Genomic DNA, 7,925 nt, shown 5'->3' with positions numbered 1-7,925 from the left:
ACTGAGCCAGTCTCCTGGCCTAGCTCCAGTTGCGAAAACGCTTGACATTGCTAGAGCCAGAGTAGAGCCTTTCACTGAGTCCAATTAGCTTGTTTTACAGCCAAGGAAAGAAGCCCAGAGAGGGGAAGTGACTTGCCCGAAGTCACAGAGATAGTTGGTGGCTGAGCTGGGACCAGGATTAAGCTTCCTGATTCTCTGTTCACCACAGATGGGGTTCAAGTGAGAGAAGGTCTCAAAATCTTATACCCATCCTCCCTCCAGCTCCTCATCTCCCAGATCTTGTAGACAAACTACTTAGGTGTTGCCCTCAAACCATTTCTAGCTGTTAATTCTGTCCAGGAAAGAATGATTGGGTGACAGCTGACAAATTGAAAGGTGAGCCGTGGGGTTTTTAGCAGATACCTCTTTCCCCCTCCTCCCTCTGATGGTCTGTTCACCCTCATTCTCCCTCCTCAGTGCTGTATCCATTCCCCGTTAACCACATTTATGACCTTATACCCCTTTTGGTGACCTTTTTCCCCCCATTTGATTTGTCAATAAATGGATCAAAATGGAGCTAATGTCCAGTTTAAAAAATTTTTTTTTTCTTTTAGCTTTAGCCTCAATTATGAGGAGGGTGGGAGGCAGCTGTGAGGCATGGGTGCTTCATGTTTTCCAGGCAGACTTTCATATTTGACAGTCTGGATAGTAACTTTCCAAGTACATCTGACCTGAGCTCTTATTTTACCGAGGAGACCAGCGCCCAGGTAGGGATACAGCTCAGCCTCTCTCCCCCTGCTGGTTCATGGCAGGGCTGTGAGGAGAGCCCAGGCTGAGGGCTTCCATGCTAGTGCTCTTTCCCATTCACGTCTTAGAAGTGGGCAGGGTGGGAATGAAGATGAATGAAGGCTGGTGTAAGAATGGCATCAGTGCTGGACCAGCTGGGCTGTATCGGAAACACATTAGAACTAGGTTTGAATACTGAATCCATGGCTGCTACCTATGAAGCCTTTTCCTGGGGCCTTGGTCTCCCCACCTATTAGGTGCAGGGTAACAATTCCTAAATTATGGATGGGGCAAGGATCTTATGAAATAATCGTGCCAAGAGGCTACTGTGGTGCCGGGTATGGAGTAAGCCTTCATCACTGTGATGGACTGCATATTTGTGTCCTTCCAAATTCATATGTTGAAACCCTACCCCCTAGTGGGATGGTATTAGGAGGTGGGGCTTTGGGGGGGTTACTTAGGTTTAGATGAGGTCATGAGGGTGGAGCAAGATGAGATTAGTGTCCTTATAAGAGAAAGAAACTAGAGCTGCTTCTCCACCACTTGAGGGTACACTGAGAAGATGGCCATCTGCAAGTGAGGGAGTGGGCTCTTACCAGACACTTGATTTGCTGGCACCTTGATCTTTTTTGTTTTTTTTTTTTGCGGTACGCGGGCCTCTCACCGCTGTGGCCTCTCCCGTTGCGGAGCACAGGCTCAATGGCCATGGTTCACGGGCCTAGCTGCTCTGCGGCATGTGGGATCTTCCCGGACCAGGGCACGAACCCGTGTCCCCTGCATCGGCAGGCAGACTCTCAACCACTGCTCCACCAGGGAAGCCCCCGGCACCTTGATCTTGAATGCCCAGCCTCCGGAACTAAGTTTCTGTTGTTTAAGCCACCCAATCTATGGGGTTAGCTAACATTTCTTTTCTTCCTGCCCCTGGAGTGCTTGCTGTTATTGCCCCCTAGGCTCAGAAACCTTCCTAACCCTGGCCAAGCTTCCAGACTTCGGGTGTCTGCTTCTTGCTGTTTTCTCACCTGACGGAATGCCTGTTCAGCACTGACAAGGGGATGGAGTGGCAGGAAGGAACTGTCCTTCCTGAGAACTCCCTGGCTCACGTGCACACGGTCACTTAGTATTTATAGAGCACCTACTGTGTGCCAGGCCCTGTCTAGTGTGGAGTGGATGGCAGGTAATGGGAATGGCATGGTGCCCCTCTGGGGCCCACCGTTAGGTAAGGGAGGCAATTCAACAAGCAAATACAGTGCAGGGTGGTAAGGGAAGGAACACTGCATAGGAGCCCACAGCACAGGGGTCTGAAGCCTCGGCTCGCGTGCAATCCAGCGAGGTCTTGTCTTCCTGACCCCCTTCACTGAAAATAATGCACATGCTCTTAGGGCAGCAAGTGAAAGGTTTGGAACTCCTAAGTGAAAGATTGATCAGGAAGGTGGCTTAGCAAAACCTCTACTTTCTACTCAAGAGAACTTTAAGCAATACTCAGAATTTATCCACATTGGCTTCTGAGCCCTCTGTTGGTGACATATTTTTAGCGGAGCGAATAAAGATGTGTCCACAGTTGAGCACCATGGGCAGTGCAGCCTACTAGTCACTGCTTCTCTCCTTTATACCATCACGATTTCCCCTTCTCCTTTGGGGCACTGGCAGGTGAGCTTCCCAAGTCTCTAACAGAGAAATTACAAAGTCACCAGTAGGCAGACAGTCCCAGACATAAGCAAAAATATTATATAAAGAACGTCCTGCAGTGTATCTCATTCTCATGTTAAAAAGTACATAAACTCTAACACAATATTGTAAATCAACTATACTCAAATAAAAAAATTTTTTTAAAGTACATTAACTATCTGGTGAGATGGGGACCCCCTAAGCTTTGCTATACCATGTTTTCCTAGGGACCGTTTATGATGTCCTTGTGTTTCTGGATAGAAGTGAACACACCTGAAAGAAAGCAGCATTATAACAGGTAAATGGCTACTATAAAACAAAACAAAAATCCTACTCACTTTTTTTTTTAACATCTTTATTGGAGTACAATTGCTTTGCAGTGTTATGTTAGTTACTGCTGTATAACAAAGTGAATCAGCTACATGCATATATATATCCCCATATCCCCTCCCTCTTGTGTCTCCCTCCCACCCTCCCTATCCCACCACTGTAGGTGGTTGCAAAACACCGGGCTGATCTCCCTGTGTTATGCAGCTGCTTCCCACTAGCTAGCTATTTTACATTTGGTAGTGTATATACGTTCATGTTACTCTCTCACTTCGTCCCAGCTTACCCTTCCCCCTCCCCGTGACCTCAAGTTAGAGGTGATACAAACAGATGGAGAGATATACCATGTTCTTGGGTTGGAAGAATCAACATTGTGAAAATGACTATACTACCCAAAGCAATCTACAGATTAAATGCAATCCACAGATTAAATGCAATCCCTATCAAACTACCAATGGCATTTTTCACAGAACTAGAACAAAAAAATTGTACAATTTGTATGGAAACACAAAAGACCCCGAATAGCCAAAGCAATCTTGAGAAAGAAAAATGGAGCTGGTGGAATCAGGCTCCTGGACTTCAGACTATACTACCAAGCTACAGTAATCAAGACAGTATGGTACTGACACAGAAACAGAAATATAGATCAATGGAACAGGATAGAAAGCCCAGAGGTAAACCCATGCACATATGGTCACTTTATCTTTGATAAATAAGTGGAGAAAAGACAGCCTCTTCAATAGTGGTGCTGGGAAAACTGGATAGCTGCATGTAAAAGAATGAAATTAGAACACTCCCTAGCACCATACACAAAAATAAACTCAAAATGGATTAAAGACCTACCTACTTTTTAAAGATTGTCCAAGAATCCCTGGGACATGTACCAGTTTTAACTTGTTTCCTAATTCATATGGTAACAGTAACTTACATATAGTGGATACTTGCTCTGTGCTTTCCAACGCTGTGGGTTATATGCCATGTTTCTCTTCGTTGTCTAGAGGAAGAAAATGAGGCAAGGGGAGTTTGAGTTATTTGCCGAAGGTCATTTGCAGCTACTAAGTGAGAGGCTCCAGTGCCCACCACCTTCACCACTATGCTCACTGCTTCTCATGCAAGCATATTTACTTTGTTGCTAGAGTTACTTTCTCCCCACTTATCTATGGCCTCTCTATCCTTTATTAATGTATGATATTAATATACATTAGTATACTGTATATTAAGATTTCTCCATTTCAGTTTGGTCCAAATTAAGATGATTTACAAACTAGAAGAGAGCCTGGTTTACCTCAGTTGGGTCCAAGAACAATTCTGTTGGCCCTGATAAATTTTGATGTGAATGCTATGCCCTCGTTTTCTGAGCTATAATGCGAAAATCTCTATTTTGAGTTGCCGCTTAGGCATTTTACAGTATAACGACCCTGCTCACACCCAGAGTGTGGACATTTAGATAAGGACCTGAGTTTAGGACTCCTGCCCCAAATTCCCGCTTGCTTTTCCTGGGGCGCCTTTTGAAATGGCCACTTATAGTTGAGTCCAGGTAAAGTTAGTGACCTGCACCCCAACTACCTTACACATAATAGGTTCTTGCTATCCTGCTCCCATGTGAACTGGGACAGAGGACTGCCCTGCTCCTGGCTCACTGCTTCCTTTTCCCCCCTCCTGGTTTCTGGGGTCTGTAAGTAATAAATCTTTAAACTTTACTTCCTTTTGTGAGTGTACTACACCTTCAATCAAAACGACTACAGGGTTTTTACTTCCCCAGATGGGGAACCGGGGGAGCTACCTCCTGACCCCATGTGGCGGCCTGTGCTTCCGCATTCAGCAGATCATAATCTGCATATCCTTAATTTAATACACAAGCTATGGGTCCCGCAACACACAAGGGGGTGCCATTTTCCCTCAGCTAATAAATAGTGCTATTCTGTAAGTTTTCACATTCCCATAGATGGTGAAAAATGAATCAGGGGAGATCGCAGCAGCTGGATTGCAAAGGACCTAAAAAAAAAAGCATGTTAAGCAATATGGACTTAATCCTAGACCCTCTCCCTTCCCCACAATACCCTGAAGGGCTTTAGGCAGTGAAATTGCCACTCTGGCAACCCCCGTGTGGAGAATGGACTCAGAGAAGCAAAACTGGAGGCCAAGGGGCCAATTAGGAAGCTTTCGTAGAACTCTGAGATACTGGTAGCCAGATGGATGGAAAACAATGGATGGAACTGATTTATGGGGGTTATGGGAGAGGGAGGAATCGAGGATCATGGCTGGTGTTTGGTTAGGGCAACAGGGATGTTCCATTTTTAGACACAGAGAATAAGGAAGAAAACAGATTTTGGGAGGAAAGACTCTAATTTTAGCAGGTTGACTTTAAGGTGGGCTAGGCAAAGTAGGAGTCTGACATCTGGGAGGGAGGTCCTGGATAGAGATAAAAAATGTGGAAGTTGTCAGCATATGGATGGAGATTCAGGCTTTTGAGAGAGTGTCAGGATGAAAGGAATCCTAGGGCAGAACCTTGAGGGAAACTGACATTTAGGAGATGGCAGAGGTACCGGAGGCTGAAAAAGAAAGTGGCCTCAGCAGACAGGTGGAAGCAGAGCCCAGAGCATGCACAGTCAGGGAAATGGGGGCAGGGAGCACTTCTAGAAGGAGGGTGTGGCCAACAGGGTCAAATGTTAGGGAGAGCCTGAGTAACAGAGGACTAGATGATAGTGACATTAGTGACGAAGAAGTTGTGAGTGACTAGCTGAGGGCAGTTTAGGTGGAGTAGCAGAGGCTGCAGTTGACTTAAGGGGTGAGCAACTGGTAAGCATAGATATTTGGCTCTAAATGGGAGGAGAGGTGATGCTAACTAGCATATAAAGCTGAGGGTAACAATATATCTACCACTGTTTCCATATCCATCTTTTTTCTGTTTTAGACTTAAGAGACTTGAGTCTATTTAACTGCTAAACAGAAGGAGTGAGTAGGGAGGGAGACATTGAACATACAGGAGGGAGGAGAGGAAAAGAAAAGAGTATGTTTGCAGGAAATGGAATCCATGACTGGTGGATGAAGATAGCTGCCATGACAGAAAGAAGGACACGACTTCTACTGAGCCAGATAGGAAGGAAAGATGAGGAGGAAGGTGAGTTTTCGGATGCGCTGGTGGGAAGGGTTCCTCCTGGGGTTTCTGCTTTCTCAGTGAAGTAGAAGGTGAAGAGTCTGCTGCTGGCAGTGGGGGCAGTTGGAGGAGTAAAAGTTTTAAGGAGAGAACAGGAGTCTTCAGTTGGATTCGGGGGAAGATGAGGAAAGAAGCTGGCAAAGGAAACCACAGAAGAATTGCTTGGAGAATTGCTCCGGGGGTGGCTGGAGACCATGGATTTAGATACACAGCATATCCTTCAGCAGGACTTTTCTCCGTAGCAATCAGCTGCCAGGGCGTGGGTGTAGGGAAGGCAGACAGTTGGATTCTATTCTTAGGATCCTTAGAGTCCTACGAGATTTTTGTGCCTGGAGAGGAACACTAGCCACCGTCTGTGCTTTATTTATTGTTTAATTTATTTACTTCATAAACCTACTTAAGCAAAAATTGTCTCAACATTTAAACACTATTTATACAACCAAGTCAAAATCTACACACTTTACAAATCAAATTATTTAAACATTGATTGCAAACTTAAATCTTCCTATACATTTCAATCAAATCATCAGTATAATATGTCAGCTTCCCTAAAAGCATCAAGCATTTTGGTAAAGCACACACATCTTACAAGGATTATAAAATTTTTTACACCTACTCTTATACTCACTATAAAAATGGGTTTGTAGACCCAACAGAAGGACACTATCTCACTTCAGACCAATTTTTGAATTTGGATATCCAAAAGAAGAATATAATCTCTGTGCAGATGAAGTTTTGAATTATTAATCAATGAATTCTTGGTTGGGACCTGGGAAATACTTTACCTTCTAAGATGATGAAAATCTGAGCCAGTGCTTATCTTATATATCACTGGAACTTTTCAAGTCCCCACTTTTCCCATGAAGTAGTGTATTGTAACTGGATGCCTTTTCTTTAAACGATGTCATCTTTAAGTTTAATGACTATGATATGCAGATGTCCCAGAGATGTCCATGCCCAAACCTCTTATGTTTAACGGTAAAGGGACGTTTTCTATGTAATTAAAGTTATGGGCCCTAAAATAGAGAGCTTATCCTGGATTATCTGTGTGGGCCCAATCTAATTACAAGAACGCTTAAAATCAGAGAATTTTTAAAGCCAGAGACATGACAGAAGGGTAGGTCAGAGAGGTTCAAACTGTGAGAAGGACTTGGCCTGATGTTTCTGGCCCAGAGATTGATGGCAAGGAACCTCAATCCTACAACCATAAGGAACTGAATTCTGAATGAGCTTGGGAGTGGATTCTTCTACTTCAGTAAGGAAGGCAGCCCTGCCTACACCTTTCTTTTGACCTAATGAAACCCTGAGCAGAGAATCCAGTCATGCTCTGCTGGACTTCTGACCCACAGAAACTGTGAGATAATAAATAGGTCAAAGTTGCGTTAAGACACTACTTTGTGGTAGTTACTACACAGCAATAGAAAACTAATACAATAACTTTACTGACATTATTTACAAATTTATCTAGCTCATTTGCATTTTTACAAACTTCCCCAATATCCCCAATACTGTTGTTTTCCCCAATATCCAATCTCCTCTTCTTCCTTATTATATATCTCCTGCCTTTTAGCTGGGCATAGCTGCCTGGAATAAAGACTCTATTTCCTAGCCTCTCTCCCTTGCCTGGTGTGGCTAGACTAAATTCTAGCCAATGAGATGAAAACAGAACTGTCGGAGGTACCTCTCAGAAAGCTTCTTTAAAAGGAAATGGGTGTGCCCTTCCTTCCTCCTTCCTGGGACTGTAAGGGTGAAGTAATGGCTGGAGCTCAAGGAGCTATCTTGGGTCAGGAGGTGATATGCTAAAGGTGGTAGAACAGCAAGAAAGAAAACTGGGTTGTGGTGATCATAAAGCTGCCATCCAACCCTGCACTCTTTTTTTTTTTTTTTTTGTGGTATGCGGGCCTCTCACTGCTGTGGCCTCTCCCGTTGCGGAGCACAGGCTCCGGACGCGCAGGCTCAGCGGCCATGGCTCACGGGCCCAGCTGCTTCGCGGCATGTGGGATCTTCCCGG

Source organism: Mesoplodon densirostris, chromosome 4 (assembly GCF_025265405.1).
Source record: "Mesoplodon densirostris isolate mMesDen1 chromosome 4, mMesDen1 primary haplotype, whole genome shotgun sequence".
Taxonomy (NCBI): domain Eukaryota; kingdom Metazoa; phylum Chordata; class Mammalia; order Artiodactyla; family Ziphiidae; genus Mesoplodon; species Mesoplodon densirostris.
The sequence above is the reverse complement of the archived record's forward strand: the minus strand, read 5'-3'. Positions refer to the sequence as shown.